The sequence below is a fragment of the Mus musculus genome, chromosome 18 (genome assembly GCF_000001635.26).
Source record: "Mus musculus strain C57BL/6J chromosome 18, GRCm38.p6 C57BL/6J".
NCBI lineage: Eukaryota > Metazoa > Chordata > Mammalia > Rodentia > Muridae > Mus > Mus musculus.
Genome location: NC_000084.6, coordinates 52,945,135 through 52,971,229, shown reverse-complemented (window position 1 = coordinate 52,971,229; position 26,095 = coordinate 52,945,135). Strand labels below are relative to the sequence as shown.

At 44.8% G+C, this 26,095-nt stretch overlaps 1 pseudogene; it reads right to left on the bottom strand.

The window, feature by feature from the left end:
* Window positions 17,995-18,780, bottom strand: Gm8572 (predicted gene 8572; annotated as a pseudogene).

The window sequence follows — 26,095 nt, the reverse complement described above, 5'->3', positions numbered from 1 at the left end:
GTGGTTGCCTTTGGACATGCTGAGTCTGCCTTTGACTGTAGCTACGGAGGCTCTCCCCACGCTTATGTGTGCCTGTCAGTCTGGAACTGAGAAAAAGGAAAAACAAGGAAGGTGCGAATGGCCTGATGGGAAGACGTCCTGACCACAGCCATCAGTGGATTTGCAGTTCTGAGCACCCCGACTGTGGCAGAGGGGACTTAGATTTTACAAGCCCCAAGTGTCCTGCAATATGTGGGCACCGAGGCCCATAAACACTGTGACACGTTCACACTAGCAAGTTATAACATTTAAAGATGCAGTTAATGGGCCCTGCGGATGCTTGGCTCTTAATTCTCACTGAGAATAAATAGTGCTGAAACTGCTCCAAGCCAGTCTTCATTTGTTAAGTTAGTACCTTGACGTGTGCTAATATGTTAAGAAATATTAAGAGTGAGAAGGGTCTTTGTGGAGAAGACAAAAAACTAAGACTTGGTCAAAATTTTTCTAGTGGTTCTATGTGCCAAAGCCAGCAAAGCCTGAGCGTGCATCAAGATCTCCCCGAGCGAGCGAGTGAGCGAGTGAGCGAGTGAGCGAGCGAGCGCAAGGGTCCTGTTTGTGAAGCTCTAACCTGCTGGAATTTCCTTCTCTCACTACTTTTTCCATTTTAGTATCAGGAGCATCCAATTATCTGATTGACCAAGATGACCTTCTGAAGTAAAAGAAGCGTCTGCCTCCAGCTGTAGATTACCAGAAAACAAAGGAAGAGATTATCAAAGATCTAAATAAAACCCGAGGAACAGCCAAGATCCCTAGTAAATCACATCGGAATGAGATAGCACTGTCCGTACACAATTACGCTGTTTGGCTCCCACGACAGCCTTTAAATGTGACATGTTATTTGACATGTTTGCAATTAGGCCTTAGGAAAAAAAAATCAATTTTTTTTCTATTCCACTTAAAATAAAAAATGTACTGTTTTCCAGTGAAATGCACCTTTTTAAAAATTCAAGACAGACAAAAAAAGTACTAGCAGAACAAACATATCACAGCTGCATTATGAAGATAGACACTTTAAGTCCAATTTTATTAGATTTTGTGAAAGGGTAGAATTCAGGAGTAATTACCATCGAGCTGTATTTACTTTTACATCATTGTCTCAAGTCATGCTGCCCAGATTGCGAATGGGCAATGTATTAGAAGGAGTGGGCAACTGAAGAAGCCCTTTAGGAAACATCCCACAGGGAATAGATTCCTACCTTCCTCATCTGCGGATGCAGGGAGGACCAGAGGAGGGGCTTCTCCATCCCTAACATCCTGCCCTCCTTCAGTGCCAGTCACAAATTGTTTAAGGACAACACCCAAGGTCAGATTCCCAACTGAATAAATGCCCTTAGTGTTTGTCGTCTTTCCATTTCCGAAGCCTCTGATTGCCTCTTAGATCTGTTAAAAACCTGTAGTAAACATTTCATTTCCCCCCCCCTTCTTCTAGGAAGACATTTGAACCTTACCATGTCTGTCCTAGCAACACTTAAAAGTGGCATGTCATAGTAATGATAACAGCAAAAACCTTACGTCAATGGAGTAGTCTCTATACCTGAGGTCCTATTCCCAATGACTTTATCAATTGTTTCAGATGACCTTCACTGTGTCCCTGTAGTAGCCAATTTTCAAAAGACTAAGGGATTTTGACAATAAGTCCCGAGAAAACCATAATAGTTCTTCCGATTGTTTTTCTAATTACAATTTAATTGTTTTGAGACAGGGACTTGCCATTCATCTCAGGCTGGCCTGGTGTTCCCAGTCTTCCAGTCCTGTCTCCTCAGTGCCTCTTACCACAGTACTTAAACTCTGAGATGGATTTTAAGCCAGAACAAACTAAGCTTTGCAATAATCCCCAAAGCTCCTTGTCTTGATCTTCCAAACTGTGAATTTGTCACCAATACTGCAAAGGGGATTTGGCAAACATGTCAGAGATGGGAATGCTGTTCTGCCCTGTTTAGCAGATACAATTATGAAACTCTGAGAGTCACAAATGCTAGAGTAAGAGAGAGATTGAGAGACAACTATGAGGCTGGCTTTCAAGATGCAGAGAATGGCCCTTGTAGAAATTCAGGCAATGGGGGAAAAAGAAAATAAAGAATGGACACGGCAAGCTCTCGAAGGAGTGCAGCCTCTTTGATCTGAGGCCAGAGAAACTCATTTTGAGTTTTTGACATCCAGAATGACAGTGAATGTGTGTTGCTTTAAGTCAGGAAGTTTGGGTAATTTACTGATTCAGCTTTGGTAGCAAATTTGAGCAAGGATCCTGGTACCTTATATGGCCCAAACAACTACAGGATCTGTGATGGTCACTTTTAATTGGCAACTTGACAGAATCTAACATCACTTGGGTAGTGAGGGATTATTCAGACAAAGCTGGCTCTGTGTGTGTGTGTGTGTGTGTGTGTGTGTGTGTGTGTGTGTGACTGTCTTCTTGGTTATGATAATTGAGATGGGAAAATCCAGCTTGAAAGTAGGTGGTATCGGTCCTTGAGTCTGGGTCCTGGACGGGATCAGAGAGAAGATGAGTGGAGAGTGAGCCGGTGTGGACTCATTTACTCTCTCTCTGCTTTCGTCTAAAGATATGCTATCTTAGTGTTTCTATTCTTGCACAAAACATCATGTCCAAGAAGCAAGCTGGGGAGGAAAGGGTTTCTTCGGCTTACACTTCCACATTGTTGTTCATCACCAAAGGAAGTCAGGACTGGAACTCAAGCAGGTCAGGAAGCAGGAGCTGATGCAGAGGCCATGGAAGGATGTTCTTTACTGGCTTGCTTCCCTTGGCTTGCTCAGCTTGCTTTCTTATGGAACCTAAGACTACCAGCACCACCCACAATGGGCCCTCCCACTTTTGATCACTAATTAAGTAAATGCCTTACAGCTGGATATCGTGGAGGCATTTCCTCAAGGGAGGCTCCTTTCTCTGTGATAACCCCAGCTTGTGTCAAGTTGACACACAGAACCAACCAGTATACATGACTTGATACTTTAACTTCCTGTCTCCTTGACTTCCCTAGATGTAGGCAGTGACGTGGGACTATGGGCCAAACTGAACCCTTCCTCCTCTAAGTTGTTTTGGTCTGAGTGTTTTATCACAGCAACAGGGAAAGAAACTAAGCCATTATCCCACAGAGGAGCCTGGAGGACTGTGGAGGGTCTCTTTGGAGGAGGTCATCCTGACAGGCAGTCAGGTCAGGTAGATGGAGAAACACCCATGGCTGCACTCAGGTCTGACGCTAGCTGCATGTTCAGTGGGTTTCAAAACCATCCTTAGGGCTGATTTTCAGGCCACAGAACTCATAGGAAGATTCTATGCTCACAGCTGCAGTGACTACAGATAGGGACACAATCTAGATTAAAGTCAGCCATGGGAGGAAGCATACAGTGTATGTCCTTGGAGAGTTCCAAACAAAGAGATTCCCACTGAATCCTATGCAGCCTTACATCCTTGGCACCTACTTGGGACAGAGGTGGTACGCTGCAAGTGGTGTCAACAGAGACTTTTATAGGGACTCCATCACATGAGCACAATTAATGATTGATTGCCTGAATGCTTGATCACAGAGTTGTTAGGTCAACTGATACTGTGTGGCTCAGTGTGTGTGTGTGTAGCCAGTTTTTGTGACTACTACAAAGGTTAGACTATCCTGCATGACCCAAAGACACCCACGCACACACAACAGAATTGAGTAAACATAAAAACTAACCGGAGGTATTTTTCACTTGGGAAAATTATATTCTGTACTTTCTGAAGAGAGGAGCCATTGTAGGGTTCAATGCCTGGGACCAGAGTATAAATAACTGTTCATCTTTTGTGTTATCTTGAGTATACCTTCTGTGCTGGCTGGTTTTGTGTGTCGATTTGACACAAGCTGGAGTTATCACAGAGAAAGGAGCCTCCCTTGAGGAAATGCCTCCATGAGATCCAGCTGTAAGGCATTTTCTCAATTAGTGATCAAAGGTGGGAGGGCACAGCCCACTGTGGGTGATGCCATCCCTGGACTGGTGGTCCTGGGTTCTATAAGAAAGTAAGCTGAGCAAGCCAGGGGAAGCAAACCAGTAAGTAATAGCCTTCCACGACTTCTGCATCAGCTCCTGCTTCCTGACCTGCTTGAGTTCCTGTCCTGACTTCCTTTGGTGATGAACAGCAGTGTGGAAGTGTAAGCTGAATAAACCCTTTCCTCCCCAACTTTCTTCTTGGTCATGATGTTTTGTGCAGGAATAGAAACCCTAAGACACCATCTATATTAATATTGAGTAGATCATCTACAGTCAACCTGTAAAATAGGAATAAGTGGCTTTTCAAATGGAGAGCATACCTCACAGACTTATGAGGACCAAGAAATGCTTAGATAGTTGTGTCTTAGGGTTTCTATTCCTGTACAAACATCACGACCAAGAAACAAGGGGAGGAAAGGGTTTATTCAACTTACAATTCCATACTGCAGTTTGTCACCAAGGAAGTCAGGACTGGAACTCAAACAGGTCAGGAAGCAAGAGCTGATGCAGAGGCCATGGAGGGATGTTCTTTACTGGCTTGCTTCCCCTGGCTTGCTCAGCCTGCTCTCTTATAGAACCAAGACTACCAGCCCAGAGATGGTCCCACCCACAAGGGGCCTTTCCCCTTGATCACTAATTGAGAAAATGCCTTACAGTTGGATCTCATGGAGGCATTTCCTCAACTGAAGCTCCTTTCTCTGTGATAACTCCAGCTGTGTCAAGTTGACACAAAACTAGCCAGTACAATTGACCCCTTGTCAACTTGACACATAAACACATCACTAGTAAGCCTCAACCCTTACATTCTTATTCATCCCCAAGATCTAAATAACTTTAAACGTCCCACAGTCTTTACATATTCTTAAAATTTCAATCTCTTTAAAATATCCATCTCTTTTAAAATCCAAAGTCTTTTTACAATTAAAAGTCTCTTAACTGTGGGCTCCGCTAAAATAGTTTCTTCCTCAAGAGGGAAAATATCAGGGCACAGTCACAATCAAAAGCAAAAATCAATCTCCAACCGTTCAATGTCTGGCATCCAACTCACGATCTTCTGGGCTCCTCCAAGGGCTTGGTCACTTCTCCAGCCATGCCCTTTGTAGCACATGTGTCGTTCTCTAGGCTCCAGATGCCAGTACTCCACTGCTGCTGCTGCTCTTGGTGGTCATCTCATGGTACTGGCATCCCCAAAACACTGCATGACCCCTTCAGTCCTGGGCTGTCAATTGCAACTGAGGCTGCACCTTCACCAAAGGCCTTCCATGGCCTCTCACAGTGCTAAGCCTCAGCTGCTCTGTGTGACCCCTTCATGCCTTCAAAACCAGTACCACCTGGGTGACCCTTACACATTACTAAGTCCTGGTGCAGCAGGAGTACAACCTTGGCTAACTCTGGAACACAGCCTCTTTGTGCTTTCAGAAAACACTTCCCAGAAGATGTCACCTCAACGATACTGGTCTCTTCTTAATCACTGCTAATTTCTTAGCTCCAGCTAATCAGCATCAATAGTCCCAGTAATGCAAAGTTTTTGCTTTAGTACTTATGGTATCTTGTTAATCACAGCTGATTCTTCCACCCCAGCTAACCAGAACTACAGAATCTTCACAATCAAAACAGCAATGGCCCTGAAAAGTCTTTAATTTTCCCTCTGAAATTTCACAAGCCAGACCTCCATCTTCTTCACTGTTCTCAACATTATCTTCCAAGCTCCTACACAACATCTGACAGAGCTCTTAAACGAATGGATCTTCAAGCCCAAAGTTCCAAAGTCCTTCCACAGTCCTCCCCAAAAAATGGTCAGGTTGTCACAGGAATACCCCACTATGCTTGTCTTAGTCAGGGTTTCTATTCCTGCACAAACATCATGACCAAGAAACAAGTTGGGGAGGAAAGGGTTTATTCAACTTACAATTCCATACTGCTGTTTATCACCAAGGATTCAAACAGGCCAGGAAGCAAGAGCTGATGCAGAGGTCATGGAAGGATGTTCTTTACTGGCTTGCTTCCCCTGGCTTGCTCAACCTGCTCTCTTATAAAACCCAAGACTACCAGCCCAGAGATGGTCCCACCCACAAGGGGCCTTTCCCCCTTGATCACTAATTGAGACAATGCCTTACAGTTGGATCTCATGGAGGCCTTTCCTCAACTGAAGCTCCTTTCTCTGTGATAACTCCAGCTGTGTCAAGTTGACACAAACCTAGCCAGTACAAGTTGTAAACAATTTTTTTTGCACTTGTGAATTTTCATTCCTCATGGAACAGAAAACTGCCTTCATTTCTGGGAAGCCATATAGGCTAGGTCAGTTTTAGATTCTTTAGTTTAAAAGCATTGCTACTAGATGTTTGTGGTGGGTCATGCCTGTAATCTCAGCACCCGAGAGGCAGAAACAGGAGGATTTACATGACTTCAAGGCTAGCCTGGACTACATGGTTCCATGATAGCCAGGGGTAGAGAATGAGACCTTGTCTTAAAGAATCTACATAAATAAGTACAAAAATTTAAGAAAGAAATCACTATCTCTTGCAGTAAAGTGTCTAGGGAAACAATAAAATTATTGAGGGTGGGGCAGTGGCTAGTTTTTATTATTTTTTTAAAAAATGTTTTCTTTTACAAAAAAAAAAAATCTATGTGTGTTGGTGTTTTTGCCTGCATGTATGTCTATGTGACTGTGTTGAATCCCCTGGAACAAATTATAGATAGTTCTGAGCTGCCATGTAGGTGATGAGAATTGAACCTGGGTCCTCTGGAAGAGCAGCCAGTTCTTTTAACTGCTGAGTCATGTCTCCAGCCTCAGTTATATTATTATCTTAAGAGCTACTTGCTTAGAAAATTTCCATGAGCACAAAAAAAAAAATCAGCTGATTAAAACCACAAAATTCTCTATAGAATCTGAATTTCAGATAAATGATGAGACATATTTTCTATATATACTCCATATACATGTATTATATATATGTATTTATATAATATGTGTATTATATAAAATTAACATGTACAAATTTAATATTATGTGTGAGTATGTGGGTGTGTATGAGATTTGGGGGTGGGATCAAGATCTATGTACATTAGGTAACTGCTTTATCAGCAAGCTATATCCTCAGCATCTTAATAAAAATACGTTTGGAAAAACTCAGTTAAAACACAGATCATGAAACAATGTGCAGAGAATGAGCTCATCTGATTGACACTTGTGTTTGAGTCCATGTTCCATTCATGTGCACTCGCATGCTCACAATGGAGTTGAGGAGGTGAGACAGAAAGGTTGATGGGCACAGCAATATCTCCACGTGGCAAGTTTATGAGGACTTCCTTTCCTTTTCTTTCCTTTCTTTTCCCCTTTTCCATCCCCTTCCCCCCCTCCTCCTTCTCCTCCCCCTCTTCCTCCTTTTCATCCCACCTTCTCCTCCTCTCTCCCTCCTTCTCCTCTTTTCTCCCTCCTTCTTCTCCCCTCCTTCTCTTCCTCCCTCCCTCTCCTCCCCCTCCTCTCCTTCTCCTCTTCCCTCCCTCTCCTTCTCCTTCTCCCTCCCTCTCCTCCCCCTCCCCTCTTTCTCCTACCCCTCTCCCTCCTTCTCCTTCCCATCCCCCTCTTTTTCCTCCCCTTCCCCTCTTGCTCTTCCCCCTCCTCCTCCCTCCCTCTCCTCCCCCTCCCCTCTTTCTCCTTCCCCTCTCCCTCCTTCTCCTTCCCATTCCCCTCTTTTTCCTCCCCCTTCCCCTCTTTCTCTTCCCCTCCCCCCCCCCTCCTCCTCCCCCTCCCCTTCTTCCCCCTCCTCCCCCTCCTCCTTCTAGAGTGAAGCTTATGTAGCCCAGGCTTGAGCTTGCTATGTTGCAGAGAATGACCTTGAATTTCTAGTCCTCCTGCATCCACCTCCCAAGAGCTAGGATTACTGGCCTGTGCTGTGCTCAGCTTATGTGGTTCTAGGAATCAAACCCCAGGCTTCCTGCACAGTAGGCGAATACTCTCCCAACCAAACACAATGAAGAGTTTTATTCTTTTGTAATTAATTGTCACTCTTGTCATTTCATTATGCATTTTATTATTATAAGGACATAAAACCTCTTGTCTTTTCATTTATTCTAAGAATAATGAATTTTTTTCTATACATTATGTATAGAAACTAGTTGAAGCTCGTTGGAGAAAAGCATAGCACTTCCTCCTTCATTCCACTGAACAGTGAACCTAAGCCATGCCCTGGGTTCTTCTCTCTAAAATGCAGGGTGTCTCCATAGCGACATAGACATGCCTGGTAAACACTGGTGGTCACAGCAGCAATCTTGGAGGCTTTCATTGCTGCAGAAGAGGAGAAGAGTTAAAACTGGCTTCCCTGTGACTCCCTTCCCTTGCTTTTTTTAGCATGTAATCTCTTATCCATCCTGGGGAGCAAGACATGACTTTTCTATTTCACCACCTTGCCTTTGTCAGGAAGCTTTCAGATTAAAAGGACCGGAGTGAAATTTAAAAGCATATAAAATGGTCCCCCCACCTTTTTTTTCTGCAGACACACAGATGGTTAATTCATAAAAGATGAAAATGTATAAATTCACCCAGACGACACACTCTGGTTTTTCTGATCCATGAAAAGCACTGTGGTCAGCACCACAAGAAGAAACTCAATACTCTTGAGAAGAGAGAAAATAGAATCAGATTTGGTTTGGAGTTTTCTGAGTGACTCCTGGATTTTTTTTCTCTCCTCACTTTAGAAAGAAGAGATAAAATAAAACAAAATCAGAGGAACTAAAAATGAAAACACGTGAGTCTGCATAGATGGTCTTGGGAGAAACTGGTAAGGGAACCTGGAAGCTATTTACGAGGAAGACTGGTGGTGCTATTGGCGGAAATGTGTGTCTTCACGGGGCATATGGAACATTTCCTCTAGTAGCCTACTTCCGGCTACCTACTCAGATCAAGCTGATAGCCATACTATGACACTGGCACACAGCATCCAGATTGTGTGGACATCTATTCAATTAATAACACACAGTGCAACTGCTGCATGGTGGGCACTAAGGGCACTAATGACATAGATCTTAAAATGGTCCCTCTGGAGAAGAAAGGGTTAATCAGGTCAGATCCTGTGATAGCTGAGCTCCCTGCCAGCTTCCAACTTCTGTGTAATACAATTTCCACAACTTGATTCTAATTAGAAGTTACTGAAGACAAAGCAAGACAATGGATAGATAACCAGATAGAAGAGAAAGTAGGGGATCATGGAGAGAAGCCCACCTGTTTATGAGGAGGGTGGTTGGTGGTGGCAGGACATGGAGAAAGCTTTGCAGGACAGTGCACTGCTCAGCTGGGCTTTGAAGAGCTAGAGAAGGCGGTGGGTGGGTGGAGGGGAGCAGATGGGTCCTGTGACAGCTGCAGCATCTGGGATGTGGCTGGGGAACCTGGAGGGAGGGACATGATCTGAGGCTATGGGGATCAAGGGACAGATCAAAGGCAAGAACCAAATGTACTCACAAGACTAAGTAGGCAAAATTGTGTAAGACACAGAGAGTCCTTGGTGGTGATCATGTGTGGTAGTGTAGGGCAGGATTCTGTGTTGGATCTCAAGCAGCCAGAGATAACAGTATAACCCCTAATGATGACGATGCCTGTATAGAAGTGGCATTGCCCACTAAGGTAAAGATTAAGAAAAGGGAGGATTTGGGGACAGGAATAACGATGATGATGTGGGTTTGGACATTCACATTTCTGATGTATCCCAGTTTCCATAGATGGCTCCAATATTATCTCATATGCCGAATGCTCTTTTTTTCCATGTGACTTTGGCACATTTTTGTTATGGAGAGCGCTGATGCCTTGAGCCTGGGTAGGCCTTTGTCATTGTCATGACCAAGAGATTATGAGGGAATTGCTTCTGTGTCCTTCAAGTCAGATAAAGCTCTCTATATTGTGCCCTGCTGTCCTGTTGGCTTTCAGACAACCTTATTGTTGGGCAGTTCAAACTGACTCAAGTAGAGAAATCATGTGGAGAGGCCCCATGGAGATCTAGCCTATAGCCTATCTGAAATCCCAGCCAATAGGAGCATCGGATATCAGATATGCAAACAAAGCTGAAAGCCCAGCCAATAGGAGCATCAGGCATCAGATATGCAAACAAATATCCAGGTGATTTCGGGTCTCATTATCACATGACTCTGCAATACTCTGCTGGAGCCCTAAACCCTTCATGGGCCAGTCTGTGATCGACAGGCATCTTAAAGGGGCTGCCTTGTGCCAAAGAGTTGTAGAGTTACTTACCAATTGGCAGCAGTACCTGGAACAGATAGATGCAAATGAGAGTGTCACAGGAATATTTCACGGCAAAAGTGACAGAGAAAGCTGGAGCTCCAAAAGTGAGCATTTGGAGTTGGGGGTGCAGATTTGGAGCCATCCTGTGTGTAGATGCTGAGACCACACTGCAGTGGGCAAGAAGGTTGGGCCAGGAATGGACTTTTACCAAAGGAACTTCTAGAAGAAAAGATGCACAAGTCGTGAAAAACACTGCCAGTGTTCCATCAGGAAAGCAGAAGTAACTCGAGGTAGACTAGGTAGAAACTGACATGCTTTCGTCATTATGGGAACAGTGGGCCAGCTGGTACTAGCCTTCAGCTCACCGTCCTGTCAATAAGTCAGAGTTGCTGCTTCTGTGGAAAACCCAAGGGATAGCCAGAAGTCCGTTTCCAACCTCATAGGCACCCTTCATAGAGGTGGTAGAGGTAGCCATACAGGGAGAAATACAGGCTGCTGCAAATCTGTGCAGGACCCATCTTTGCATTCTAAATGCAAATTTTCTTAAGAACCCTAGAGCAAGAAGATGTAAAGAATGTTACCCCAGGTTTCTCAGGAGAAAGTAAAGGATGCTGAGGCGGGAGAACATGCGAACTTGAGAAGTTAAAGCAAAATGCAGCCCAGGACCCTCCAAAGAAAGAGGTGCGGAGGAGAGCCCGCCCCTGAAGTCCTGCCAAGCAATGAAACGCAGGGCGGGAGGGCAGTGCAACTTGAAGTCCAACAATGCCGAGTCCAAATTCCCAATTCAGTCTCGTATTTCAACGGGGCACCACTGTTCCAGGATTCCATTTCCTGGACTGCCAATCAAGGATAACAGACACTGCAGGAGTGCAGGGAGAGCTGAAAATAAGGGATTGGCCCTAGGCAGCACCGAGGAGGGAGGGGCAAGTGGGAAGCAAGGCATTCTAGAGTGGGAGCTATCCTGGGCGTGTCTGGGAGACGCAATGTGTATAGAAGTGCTGGGAGAGAGAACATTTCTGGAATGTCTTTTGCCAGACTTTATTTACAAGCCCTGATTAGTTTTAATATAATATTTCTTGTAGTAAATATTTATTAGAATATTATATTATGATAGTTATAATATGATAACTTAATATAAAGAAGGAAGAAATGGGAGCACTTCTCAGAAGGAGAAAGCTGCAAAGAGAGGGTTCCCAGCAGCTCACCTGAATTGAGGGTGTCTAACCAGAGACCGGGCCCCTTTACAGCTTGTTCTGATCTTGCCGGAGCCACAGGCTTCAAATCTACTGGAAAGGTGAATCCATCTCCCCTTCCTACTGGATTATTTCCATGACCAAGTTATAGTCTAAAAGATAGAACTACTACAACACAGCATGTTTTATCTTTTTTTTTAATTTTAATTTTTAATTTTTTAAATTAGATATTTTCTTTATATACATTTCAAATTTCAAATGCTACAATTTGCGAAACACAAGAAAATCAAGAAGAGGGAAGACCAATGTTTTATCTTTTTAATTGAAGATTTATTTTGATTTCTATGCCTGTCTCTATGTGATTGCGTGTCTCAGGCTCGTGGAGGCTGGGAGAGGCAGTGGAACTGGAGATTGTACCTACTGTGAGCCCCTGGGTATGAGCTCTGGGAGCCAAACTTGGCTTCTCTGGAATGGCAGCCCTTGTTCTTAACTGCCAAGCTGTCAATCCAACTGCATGTGATATACCTTTAAGAATGTTTATGGTGAACTGCCAGACTGACTTCCAGAGTGGTTGTACAAGCTTGCAGTCCCACCAGCAATGGAGGAGTGTTGCTCTTTCTCCACATCCTTGCCAGCATCTGCTGTCACCTGAGTTTTTGATCTTAGCCATTCTGACTGGTGTGAAGTGGCATCTCAGGGTTGTTTTGATTTGCATTTCCCTGATGACTAAGGATGTTGAACATTTCTTTAGATGCTTATCAGCCATTCCATATCCCTTCATTGATAATTCTTGGTTTAGCTCTGTATCCCATTTTTAATAGGGTTATTTGATTCTCTGGAGTCTAACTTCTTGAGTTCTTCATATATATTGGATATTAGCCCTCTATAAGATTGGTGAAGATCTTTTACCCAGGGAAATGCAAATCAAAACAACTCTGAGATTCTACTTCACACAAGTCAGAATGGCTAAGATCAAAAACTCAGGTGACAGCAGATGCTGGCAAGGATGTGGAGAAAGAGGAACACACTCCTCCATTGCTGATGGGATTGCAAGCTGGTACAACCACTCTGGAAATCACTCTGGCAATTCCTTAGAAAATTGGACATAGTACTACCTGAGGACCTAGCTATACCACTCCTGGGCATATACCCAGAAGATGCTCCAATATGTATAAGGACACATGTTCCACTATATTCATAGCAGCCTTATTTATAATAGCCAGAAGCTGGAAAGAACCCAGATGTCCTTCAACAAAGGAATGGATACAGAAATTGTGGTACATTTACATAAAAACAATGAATTTATGAAATTCTTAGACAAATGGATCTGGAGAATATCATCCTTAGTAAGGTAACCCATTCACAAAAGAACACACGTGATATGCACTCACTGATAAGTGGATATTAGCCCAGAAGCCTGGAATACCCAAGATACAAATTGTAAAACAGATGAAACTCAAGAAGAAGGAAGGCCAAAGTGTGGATACTTTGCTACTTCTTAGAAGGGGGAACAAAACACCCATGGAAGGAGTTACAGAGACAAAGTGTGAAGCAGAGACTGAAGGAATGACCATCCAGAGACTGCCCGGCCTGGGGATCCATCCCATAAACAACCACCAAACCCAGACACTATTGCAGATGCCAACAAGAGCTTGCTGACAGGAGCCTGATATAGCTGTCTCCTGAGAGGCTCTGCCAGTGCCTGACAAATACAGAAGTGGATGCTCACAGCCATCCATTGGACAGAGCACAGGGTCCCCAGTGAAGGAGCTAGAGAAAGGACCCAAGGAGCTGAAGGGGTTTGCAGCCCCATAGGAGGAACAACAATATGAACTAACCAGTAACCCCAGAGCTCCCTGGGACTAAACCATCAAACAAAGAAAACACATGGTGGGACTCATGGCTCTAGCTGCATATGTAGCAGAGGATGGCCTAGTTGGTCATCAATGGAGGAGAGGCCTTTGGTCCTGTGAAGGCTCTATGCCCCAGTGTAGGGAAATGCCAGGGTCAGGAAGCAGGAGTGGGTGGGTTTGTGAGCGGGGGTGGGGAGTGGGGGGTGGGGTGGGGGACAGGGGGTTTTCGGAGGGGAAACTAGGAAAGGGGATAACATTTGAAATGTAAATAAAGAAAATATCAAAGAAAAGAAAAGAATGTTTATGGTGGCAGAGCAAGATGATGATCGGTTCGGGACTTAAAATCTAGTGTTTCTTTTTAGTAGAGTAAACTCTGAACCTAAGCCTGAGTTTCCTCACTAATTTAGTGGCATAAAATGTACTACCCCCCCACCCCCCCGCCCCCCACCCTCCCCACCCCCCTCACCCCCAGCAGAACTTTTAGGAAGATTAGATGAGTCAACAAATGAGCTCCGGCTGAATTTACTGGTCCAAGTTTCTGTCAGAGGCTTCTGCAAACTTAAATTATATTTGCGGACGACTTTGGTTCTCAGAATTTCCCCACAAACGCGTATTGTCTCTAATGCAGAAATGAGAAAACTGAAGTCTAAGATAGTCAGTGAAGGCGCATGCCTTTAATCCCAGCCCTTTGGTGGCATGGGCAGGCGGAGCTCTGAGTTGGAGATCAGCCTGGTCTACAGAACCAGTTCCAGGAAAACCAGGGCCACATGGAGAAACCCTGTCAAACAAACAAACAAACAAACAAACCAGAAGAAAAGGAGAAATAAAAATAAGATCTACTAGCCTTGCAGAGACTGGAAGTGCCAGGGTTGGGGGTGGGGTGGGGGGGATGGGGGGTGGGGGGGTGAGGGGGGGCGTTCCTAGGGGAGTCCCCACCTGCTCAGAGGAGAAGGGGGGGAAGGATTGTGGGATAGAGGGGGCAATGAGCCAGATGTAAAGTGAGTAAAAGATTATGTAAATTTCCCTGAACCACACGTCTTAAAATGTGCTGCAAAAGCAGGATTTGAACTCAAGCAATGCTCGTAGATGGAAACTTATTTTTAAAGCGGTGGCACGTCTCTTAATATGATAGACCCTAATCTTAATGCTAAAGGACAGGGCAAGACTTAAACCAGGTCTGCTGTCACTGAGTAGAGCTGTTAGGGACTTTGCCTTTGGCTATCAATTCTCTGCTTAGCAGACAGGCTGGCAGGCCGTGGAGGTTCACATGTGCGTGCCACAGCCGCCCTCTACTGGCTCTTTTGAGAAGTGAAAGGGTCGTCTGATAATTCACTGTACCCAGCCCTCACCCACATCCTACTCACTGCTCCTTTTGATAAAGGAACACTTCTGTCAGTTTTATTTATATTTTAAGAATTTCTACTTATATTTTATTAGAAAGCCATTCTAAGAATTTGGAAACCCGTGACTCTGTCTAGTGGGTTTAAGCCCAAGTGTTACTGTTTTATTTATTTATTTGGTTGGTTGGTTTTTATTTTCTGATTCTCTTGGACCCTGCCCCTAGGATCCTAGCATGTTCTTCCCGTCCCCCACCCTACCCCCGTCCTACCCCAACTTCATTCAGAATTACTTGCTTGGTGAACTGTGTGCTGGTCAATTGCAGTGCAAGGAGTATGGTCTCACATAGCAATCCTTTCCTGCGGGAGTCACTATTGCCTTGGCGGCTTTTGAGCTGACGGAGGAGAACCAATCTGAACATCCAATACTGCCTCTGACTGCATCCGAGGTTGTGCACGTGTGCATATACCAAGCAGCCTGGCAAAGCTTCCGACCCCTCTGATGTGTTGAAGATGGAATTACAGCATCCAAAGCCCCAAATTTTAATCCTCCTGCTTGAGGCACAAGTTGTCCAAAGGCTCTTCTTAGCATCACTTAAGTGCTACCTTGTGGGTGTCAATTGGCTTCATGGGTAAAAAGTGCTTTCTGAGCAAGCTGGAGCAACTGAGCCGTAACCCCAGACACCCACAATAGAAGGAAACAACAGAGTTCCAAAAGGTATCCTCTGACCTCCACTCACACGCCATGTTCCCCACACTCACACACACACACAGCATACATTCAATAAGAAAAATATTGGAATACTACACTGATTGTAGTTTTAAAAATAGCTCTTTCCCCTCTTCTCTGTTTCCCTTCCAGGATAGAGAGACCGAAAATACACAGCAGACAAGTTCACAGTATTTGTTTACTGGTTTAAATGCATCCACGAGTCAAAAAGAGCTTCTAGAAACATGTTTAGAAATGAGTTCTTAGGGAAATAATCCAGAGTTTTGGGAATCTAACTCCAGAGGTCAAACAAGTTGGTTTGACCACTATATATTTTGAGCTTCATACATCACACACACACACACACACACACACACTCCTATTTGAGACAGGTTACCACTGAGTTCTCAGTCTGGCCTCGAGCTCCTGTTTTTCCTTCCTTGGTCTCGTATGTGCCAGGATAACAGGGATGAACTGCCTGGCCCATCTTGTTATTAAGATTTTAAGTGAATACTGGTTTATCTTAAAAGAAACATACTGGTTACCATATGGCTGCTCTCACTAAGCGTTTAGGGACAGTGCTTGTAGCTGAATTTCATGGGAGCCATATTAGTGGGATCCCACAAGCTCTACGGATGTCTAGAGTTGCCATTGGCAGGTATTTGGAATGAGGAGCGTTTTGCTGGTTAATTTCATCCCCTGTGCCAGTCACTGGCCCCTGATGATGCCGAGGTGTGTCTATCCCCTGTATCAGGCCCTGTCCCCTCCGACTTCTCCAGGCAGGAGATGCAAACATGTTATTTTTAACGTCCTCCCTTTCAGTTCTTCTGCACTTAGCAAACAGCCCTTTATTTTCAAATTTGAAAAAAAAATTCCCCCGAACTTTCCCCTGATAGCCTACTTTCTGCAAAGGAGAGAGGATTGTGTTCCAGGGAGGCTAGCAACTCAATCACAGTACCGACAGAACCTGCCAATAGCAGCCTGGAGGTGCTTTTCTATCTTATTTAGATGACATTTTCACAGTAGGGACTGGGTGGCAAAGTCCTAGTGATGTATGCAATCGGACAGGACTTTCACCTACTCCCTCCCTCCAGACTGACTGTTTTGTATAATCATTTCATTTGGAGGAGTCAGTCGGTTAAGTGCGCAGAGTAAGACTGCCCTGGGCTACCGTTCCACGTCAGTCACTTGCCTACCAGACAATCCGAGATCATTTGTTACTCTCTTTGCATTCTTTATGTCTGAAATAGGAATAAGATCTTCAACCCCCTCCCCCGCTTCTGCCCCAGCACTCATGGGACTCACTGGTAACAATGTAACGAGATTGCTGGGCTTTGTGTCTGGCAAGGAGTGGCCAGAAACTCCCTCCTGCATTTGACATACGTTGAAGGGCTAGTGAGTGCCAGTGGAAAGCCTCATCAGAAGTAAACACACAGACTTGGGGCTCCGAGCAAGCCCAATTCAAGTTGGGGAAAGGTGGAGGATAAACTTCTATCATATAATAGATCTGGAGGCTCCGGTTATGAAAGGAATCAAGGCAGAGTAAAGATAGATGTTGGTGGTGGTATTGCCTTTGACAGAGGAAGTGTACTCTGTCTGTCTGTCTGTCTGTCTCCCTCCATATCTGTGAGATAGCATTTGGGAAGACACCAGAGTGAAGTACGAGAGAAGAATGAGTGCCAGGCTCTGAAGCAGGCACTGGCTCGGGGTTTGGGATGGGACAGCAGCAGCTACTGTCCTGTGAGAGGTATGATAGGAGACAGATTGCTGTCTGCAGGTGGGAAGCCCTGGGATCAACCAGCCTGAGGGACAAGGTGTCTTTCTTCTTCCTTGGCTCCGTCTCATTGTCCCGTGTTGGCACCTGGCACACCTGGCAGGCCTGAGTTTTCAGCACAGTCTTGAGGACCGTCCCCCTTTGTGAACACCTTGAGACTGGTCCTCAGCTCCAAGGGGTGTCCACAGCCTTCTGAGAGCTGATGCTTGGGGTGAAGAAAGTTAAATGCCAGCCCTCACCACTGGCATTTGCCGTCTGTGCTATTCAGTGCTGTTGATATGTAAACTGGTTTTTGTTATTTTAAATTTCTATTCATTTCATGAATATGGGCATTTTGCCTGTATGTATGTCTGTGCAACATGTGTGTACTTGGTGCCCTCGGAGGCTGGAAGAAGGTGTCAGGTTACCTGGAAATGGAATAACAGACACCTGTGAGCTGTCATGTGGATGCCGGGAATCCGAGGTCTCTAGGAAGAACGGCAGTGGTCTTAACCATCCAGCTATCTTTTCCAACCTCTGGTTTTTGTTATTATTTCGAAAGGATTTCCTAACAATAGAATGGCATTACTGTCAAAGAAGTTTTACTTCTGTATGTTGAGGTATGTGTGCGTGTGCGTGTGTGCATGGATCTCCAATTAGCCCTTGTGAAAATTTACCTAGATCGTTTGCCTGTGTCGTTAGTATGAAAGCTGTGTTTGCCTTTTCCGGGAAGAGAACTCCAGCTAGTGATGGCGTCATTCCTCCTGGACGCGGATGCTGGTGCTATATTTTCAAATCTGCAGAAAGCCTTCCGGCAAACACAAGACTGCATATCAAGAACACATTTGGTTTAACAGGGATCAGGCAGGAGGACCGTTGACTATTTTTTTGTTGTTGTTCTTCTTCATAAAGCAAGTTTATTTCTGCAGAGGAAGTGTCTTATGTTTACATCCAGGGAAGAAGCAGAAAGAAACTCCCCCTCTCAGAACTGGGTCCCCGAGTTGTCAGTAGCACGTCGTTTCAACGATCTTTACTGGGGACCAAAGAGGTTGGGATCATGAAGAGTCAAACTAGTTACCAGCTGCTCAAAGTTACTCAGGCTCCAAGGTGGACATGACAGATTTTCAGGGCCAAGAGACCTGCTGTGACACCCGCTCTTTTGTCCTTGGGGGGTGGGGCTGATTGATGGAGAGCAAAAGATCAGTCCGATACCGGGGCAGCCGAAGCAACGCCTGATGCAGTGTGACATCCTTTGCTACCTGCTGCTTGCCAGAAAGGAACCAGGCATCTTGACAGCAGCCTCTCAGGGATAAGTTCTCCAAACAGAGAGGCTGCGCAGATAGCACGTGCACAGTCCTAGCCCCCTGCACCCGGCCAGCGTCCTCAAAATGGTACCGCGCAGCCGCTTCGCCCTGCACGTGGGCCTGCAGCTACAGAAGTTCTATGATCAGACTCTGGTCGGTCACAGGATGGCAGGAAACTTCTTGGTTGTCTTGCACCGGTCGGAGGTCACTCACATCAATGGCCCCTGTAGGGAGGATGGCGGAGAAGGCATCTCCGAACAGTGGACAGTTTCTGGTGGGCTCCATAGATCTAGTACTTGAGTCTGGACATTAGCGAGGTTTTAAAGAAACCTACATGAGCCTTTGAGGCATCATTTCCCCTGGTGTTCCCGGAGCAGCCACTTGGACCGTTGACTATTAGAGGCAGAATCCTTTTCACGGGGGTGCTGCGCTGTATCTAGACTACCGATTTCCCCAACCCGTGATAGTATTTGTCTCTTCCTTTTACGTGGTATTGTTTTTTGGGGGAATGGTGCATGTCACAGCACACACTTGAGGGACAGGAGTTAGTTGTCTCTTTCTACCACATGGGTTGGGCATAGGTCGCCAGGCTCAGTGGCCAACCCTGCCATCTGCTGAGTCATCTTACCAGCCCAACGGGGATAATTTATGACCCAGTAGTAGAGAACTAATAGGTAGACACAGATGATGTATAATGTTAGCGCCTCTGTAACAGCTTGATGAACCCCCAAAAGTTCCCATACCGTGGACACTGGACAATAAGTAAACATTGAGAGACATTTGCCAAATACGTACATTTATTATTGTTGTCTTTAATAGAAACAGGGTCTTATATAGCCCAGGCTGGCCTCAAACGTCCTCTAAAGATGAGGATGACCTGATCCTGTTCCCCAAGTCCTCATTGCCAGTGTGCTGGGGTTCAGCTCCACACCCCGGTGGTGGTTTACGTGTTGCTGAGGGCTCCACGCATGGTAAGCACGCACGGTAAGCACGCACGCCGCCAACTGAGCCACGTCTCTAGCCTGCAGGGAGTTTTGAGCTGGAACAAGAAAACACAATGTCTTCAGAGTCCTTTCCACCGTTCTCCACTGCTCTGAAATACACTAACAACGTTTAATACAATAACAACATGAATGACACTAGCATTTGAAGCCAGTTTTCCAATCTGTACACACTGGCACGTATGGGTTTCTGCTGTGGTCCCATCGCTACCAGCTTGTGTTCGTGCCTCTACTTCACAGGTCTGACAAAACTGGAAGGCCCCCTAAGGAGCACTTCTGTAGGGTAGATGAAATGTATTCTGGCACGGTATTGGGATTTATTCTCTTAAAAAAGCCATTTCAATAGGACGATAAGCCGTGAATCAGGCCTAAAAAATGGATCTGAGGCCAACCCGGGTCTGAGAAACCATCCCTCATCTTTATCTGGAAGATTCCACCAGGTACAGAGGAGTTAGAAATGTTCTTTAAGATTGTAGACCTAAGTAATTATGCAGGACTACAGGGGATGGTTTACTCCCACGTGGACACTTGCTTACTGATACACAGCTGGAGGCAAACCAAAAGCTATCTGCTGAAACACTGAGGGCAGCAGCAAAGCAAATCGCTATGTTTATGGAGGCAAGAGGGTCTTGGATAAACACATAAATAAAGAGTCGGGGGCACTGGTGTAATCGTGAGCACTTTCCACCCGAAGAGAACTGGAGAAGTGCAAATCTTACTTACTTGGCTATTAGTGAGCCCGGTAAACAAGACTAGACTGGATGTAGATATGCTGCCCAGGAAGTCCTTAAAACTTGCTTTCAGAGTCATAAAATCAGTCTGGAAAACAAGGGCATATAATAAACACATCTGTTTCTATTTCAGCGCTAGAGTGGGACGGATGGATGTACCACACACTGTGTAACACAGGCTGAGAATTTCTTCTTCAAGAAGACCCCATCGCCCTCCTAGGATGTTTACCATGACGAGTATGGCAGTACTGAGGATTATGGCTTGAATACACCATGTTCCCTTAAGGGCTCACATGGTTGAGTGCTTCGTCTCAGGATGTTGGGAGGCTGGGCCTAGCTGGGTGACGTAGTAGCTTGGAGGTCATCGGTAGTATATTATGCCCGAGTCCCTTCTCTCACACCTATTTTTCTTCTTTGTGGGTGGCCTGTGATGTGACCAACTGCCTCATTCTCTTGGTGACTTGAACAGAGCCATTGTGCTACCACGCTTTTTCCCCATAATATTTGGGAATCCCCCTTGAACAGTGAGCCCAGATAAATCCTTTCTCCCTCAACCTGCAGCTCTCACAGGAATGTTGTCACAATGACAAGCAAGCAAGGTAACACACTTAGTTTGATTGGGCATTACCTTCGACTCAACAGGAGTCAGCTCAAGAGACCAGTATGTGTTTAATGCTATGTTTATTTATAACAGGGCATTTTCCAGGCTAACCAAGAAAATTTTAGGAAATTGATGTCCAGAATGTCATATTAAAATTGCATATGAACCACAAGAAATTGAACTGTGTGGACTGAGGGGACCCAGTTGGAAGTCTATTTGTTTCTTCTTGCAGCATCTACCACTGTCATTTAAGATGCAGGATTCCATTCTAGCTTCCATTAACTGGAGATGGGTTCACCAAGGGCCAACTTCATAGGGTGTTAAGAATCAAATAGACCACAGAAAAGGACCATAGAATTTGTAACACAACATTAAAGATGATTGTCCTGGTAGGAAAGGTTTCAAAAGGTGTCAACAACATATCTTAACTCTATTTTTTAAAATTAAACTGCTCACTCGCTGGCTTGCAACCTTGCTCATGTAACTTAATTTCTCCAAGCTTTGACTTTCTTATCTGCTAAGTAGGGATAATAAAATAGCTTGGACAATGGGGCATCTTCATGACCAAGTTAGGGCTGTGAAAATGCTTAGAAAGAGAAACCTTCAATAAAGCTCGAGTAATAAAATGCTTCAAGGGACAGAAAGATGGTGTGATACAATAACAATAGTGTCACTGAGATGGCTCGGTTGGCAAAGGTGACTTCTGCAGAAGCCCCATCCCTAGAACCCACGTAAAGGCAGGCGGAGAGGATGGAGTTCTCTGTCATCCACAGTGAAGGGGCCATGTGTACCCCCTTGGGTACATTAGATTAAAACAATGTAAACAACAATGCAATGTGACTTCGTGTAAATTATGGCTCACCAACTTTGATGAGGCTGAACTTCTCTGTAGCTGTTTAACCGTGTGGACTCTACTCTTGAATTTGGTAGTGAGGGACTGAAAAAAAGACCCATTTAAAAGTACTATCCATATACAACTCTAGCCACCGATAATGCACCACTGGTACTGCAGATTAAACAGATGGCTCTTGTTCCTTCTCAAGGACCCCTATGTATCATTATTCTTTGAAGATCCTTGTATCTCTGGTATCGCTACCCAGAAAAGGTGAAACCACAGACTCCTTCCACATTAGCTGTATCCCATGAGCTTGGATTCAACTGTCTCCCTGAAGCCTTCTGAGGCCCCATATTTTTGGTTCCAGCCACTCCTCTACTTTCATCTTCAGGTATTTTCCAATTGTTCCTTTTGCACTTGAGAATTTTCTTCAGGAGAAGCAAAACACACACTCTTAAGCTGCAATTTTATAGCCTCGCATTCTGGATGCTACAGAAATAAAATACATTCAAAGATAACTCAATCACCAAATGCTTTTGAAGCGTGCTTCAAAACCGTTGTTAGCTGTGCTCATATGCACCTGGGTTGCAAAACCGACACCAACCAGGTCAACTGTTCAGAGGGAAGAATTCTGTAGTCACCATTGCAATTTTAAATGTGGGTCCTTCCATTAGACACAACTCAAGTTACTGAATACATTGCTTTGATGGCTTAAGCCTGGTCTATCAAGGTTGACAAGGCTAAGGGAATTGAGCACACAGCAGCCCATCAACTGCCCGCTGCATCTACTGACGAGAAGCTTGCCTAGGTAGGTGGCCCCTAAGATGGGGGTTGGCAGCTGATTAAGGGTAGTCGAGGACTTGATCACTGTCTTCTGGCCACTGTTGTTGAGATCTAGAGTTGTGCTTGATCCAAACTGGGCTAGAGTCTTAGCTGGAGAAAACTGGAGTCAGAACACTTCTCTTGAGTTGAGAAGGGACTTTCTATGGAGACAAAGGGAGGCAGATGGAACAGCAGGGTCTGGGAGCAGATGTTGGCAGGAGGTGTGGGGAGGATGAGAACTTGGCAAGTGAGCAGAGGATGTAACTCACATCGAGGATGCGTTAAGACGTCAGCGTCTTGATCTTCTTACACCTATGCCACCTAGCAGGCTGATGATCTTTCTGTCCTCCACCCTGGGGAAGGCCTTTGAGCCTTTCCCTTCACAGCTTGTGTTGACTAGGCTTTGGCTAGTGAACCAGCTGTCCTCTGACTGGGCTGAGGGTGGGAGTAGAAAGGCACGAGGGTGGGAGTTCAGCTGGAAGTGACCGCGCTGCTCTTTATTGCAAGCTTGGACTAGATCTGCCTCACAGGCTTGCCGGTCTCGAGTGGGCAAGGCAGCCACTGGGCTTTCCTGCCCAGGATAGGTTTCATGTGAGCACAAATCTGTCATCTGTTAGTGAACTCCAGGCATTGCAGGAAATGACTCCACGAATAAAATCAAGCTCTCCCTCTCTTAGAGTTCAGTGCCCTCCCTCAGCCTAAGTATCTCCTATAATATGTATGGTTTGAAAACAAATTTAGATTTTCATTTTATGATTTAAAAATAATTTTCCTTTCCACTGTGTAGCAAATGTTATAATTAGAAGTCTTTGGAAGTGTAGCATCCAGATATTAAATAATCAGTTCTTTAAAAAAAAAACCCGATGCTATGTGTATAGCTTTATGTGTTTATTATACAGAATATTTCAGTGTTTAAAATTTCAATCTAAGATTCTGAGGCAAAAATCAAATGAATCAATTACATATGCTTCAGAGGTTACACACACACACACACACACACACACACACACACGCACGCACATACACATGTACATATGCATAAACATACAATATGCATATGTGTATATATGTATGCTGTTGCTTTCATGTTTCTGTCAGGGACTGAAGGCTCTGATAAGGGAGCTATGCACCCTCTGTCTGTCATTACTTTTGGACTTAGAAAACTGCATTTCTTCAGACTTCAGATGAGAGGCTGTGGACAAGGGGAATTCACCTCACAATTCTGTTTTCCTTTTCTCTCCTGGTCCTGAGATTGAGCACAAGGCCTTCTACGTGCTAAATAATTGCTCCAAAACTGAGTCCCAGCCTATAATTTGCTTAGAAACTTTTCTCTGTGAGTCGTACATTCCAACAAGGCTGCTCCTTTCTTGGAAACAAGCACGGGAATGAGAAGGGGAGAGAGAGGAGAGGAAGCACCAAGGACAAGGAGAAGCCCCAGCACTGGCAACCACAGGGACACCAAGGGTCCTGGTGAGCAGTGAGCCTGCAGTGTCTCAGGCTCTGTCTCCCTCTGGTGACCATTCTTGCCATCCCTGTTTCTCTGAGAAGCTGAAGCCTCCACTGACCCATGTCCCCCCTTTCCATTTGAGGACTCTCATGTAAGCCATAATGCAATATTATTAGCAATGCGTGGCTCTAGAGCAGTGGTTCTCAACCTTCCTAATGCTGTGGCCCTTTCATACAGTTCCTCATGATGTGGGGAGCCCCTGAACATAAAATTATCTCTGATGCTACTTTATAACTGTAAAAAAAAAAACCAAAAAAAAAAAAAGGTAAAATAGGAACAGAGTATGTTTGCAATTGAAGCAGTTAACTGTTTTTCAAGGGTTGGGTGAATAGTGGGTAAGAATCTATGAAACTACCCAGAGCAATTCTGCAAAATTGTGATGCTGAGAACTTGTCCCAGTTCCCACTGAAATCCTTTCCCCACCCCTCACTCATCTGAAACTAGAGCCGTATCACAAGCATACACACAGACCCAATCAGTAGCCAACATCAAGAGAACTCTTACAGGGAAATAGTCCTCAGTTCTCCTGAGCAAATAGAGAGGAACTCTTGGGGAAGGAAGGGAGGGCCCCAGGAAGAGCCTACCTCTAGTATGTAGTAAGGGACTTTGGAAGGGAACCATGGGCTTCTATTGCCCCAGGCCAAGAGACCCATTGGGAATGATGTAACATACATCAGTGATCCGACATTCTTAGGGATGCACTTCCTGGGAAAGTGGGGGAGAGGAGTTGACGGTGGTATCGGGAGAGATTAAAGCAAGCAAGCTTTCCTTTAGAAAGATGAACATGAAGGAGGAGAGCTCCCTGCTCCCTGATGGGTAGGGAATCTAGAGACAGCAATTACCAAACAAACACAGGCACAGCCAGGAAACCTTGTAGCACCGTGTGCTCCTTTCCAACTTGAGACAGATTTCCTGGTGTTGAGTATGTCACTTACTATATGACCAGGCATGACGCTTAACGTTCCAGTGACCTAGATTCCTAGTGCACTTTGAAAATGGCGATAATCTCACATCACGGAGCTCTTGAAAGCTTAAATGTCAATCAGTGAAATTAAAAGCAATGGGAAATATAATCTACACCAGGAATTTTGAAGTGTTTGGGAAATACTGGACCACATCCAGTAGTATTATTATTTTTGTTTTAATCTAAGGATGAAGAAATATATTCAGATTTCAAAAGCTGACAACTTTATTAAAATAAGAATGACTCTAGTGAAAAGAGCTATTTAACGAACTGAGGGATTTTGCTTTGTGGGGGGTTATCCTACTCCTATAATGAGGACTGTCCCTTAAATTCAGCAGCTGAGATGGAGCTATGTAAAGAATGCAAGGCCAGCACTAACCTCTGCAGTGACAGCGGCGTGCGTGGGGGATGCTGCAGGAGAAAACACAGATAGCAGTCTGTAACCCTTTTGCCCCCTGAGAGCTTAGGTCCACAGGGAATGGTGGGCCACCATGCATTCCAGAACAGGAGCTTGGTTTTGGCATTCTTGTTCTATGGATGTCTAAAATTAGCTCTATCACTAGGTCTTGCAGTCCAGCTCAGGTGGACCCTAGTTGCAGAACTGCAGAAGGGAGAACCCCATCCATTCCAGAGAGACAATGCTTCCACTTCTTTAAGGACAATTTTGTGCACTTATGCATATGCATGAGGTTTCATGAGCAGCCACAAGGGAGTTTTGGAATGTGAACCTAGAGAAAACTCTCTAAGAAGGGACTCAGGCCCTCATGACTGGCTCTGATAAATCCAGAGACTTTGTCTTGTCCCATGCTCTGTGCAGAATGGGAAGGGAGCTTGTTAATTCCTGGCTCAGATGAGCCAGTCACTGGCTTGCAAACGTGTTGGTTGTCTTTTTACGTTCCACACATGTCACCATTTTACTCATGAAATCTAAGCATTAATAAACTCTCCAGTTATCTCTAGCCCAAGGCAAAACCCAAAGTGGTAGAAGAGAAAAACAAAACGAAACAAAACAAAACAAACCAACAGAAACCCAAACAGACTCTAAGTGGAATACAAGAAAAGAAATTTATTTGCAGGGCTCTGTTGATGAAGACATCACCTACAACTTCCTTACAAAATGTTTTGCAGAGACTTCAAACTTTCAAAAACAATGAACATTTTATAGTCAGGATCCCACAAATTTCACATCTGCTGTGGATTTTCTTACTAATTGGAAGCGCAGTTGGTGGGGGAAGT